Here is a 374-nt window from a genome sequence, read left to right on the forward strand (position 1 = left end):
GCGCGCCGCCGTTTCTTGTCCTCAATCTGGATTTGTTTTTCTTCTCGAGAATAAGCAGAATCAATCTACCTAATTTAGTTCCATATCAAGGGATCATTAATCTTAGAGATGCAGGCGGATCTGATGCAACGTCCGCAGGCGAACGGAAACGGGATAGGATGTCCTGAAATCTGTCTACTCTTTCCGGGAACGAAATTAACCAGAAGAAGAATAAGACGGAGGGAAGAGAGAAAGAGAGGGATGGAGGAGTACAGGACAAGGTAGGGGTTTGGGGTATTACGTCAGCGACGAGGACGGGGAAGCAGCGGACGCCGGCGGCGAGGACGAGGAAGCAGCGGACGCCGGCGCCGAGGAAGAAGGATGCGCATCAATCT

The sequence above is a fragment of the Triticum aestivum genome, chromosome 7A (assembly GCF_018294505.1).
Source record: "Triticum aestivum cultivar Chinese Spring chromosome 7A, IWGSC CS RefSeq v2.1, whole genome shotgun sequence".
Taxonomy (NCBI): Eukaryota; Viridiplantae; Streptophyta; class Magnoliopsida; order Poales; family Poaceae; genus Triticum; species Triticum aestivum.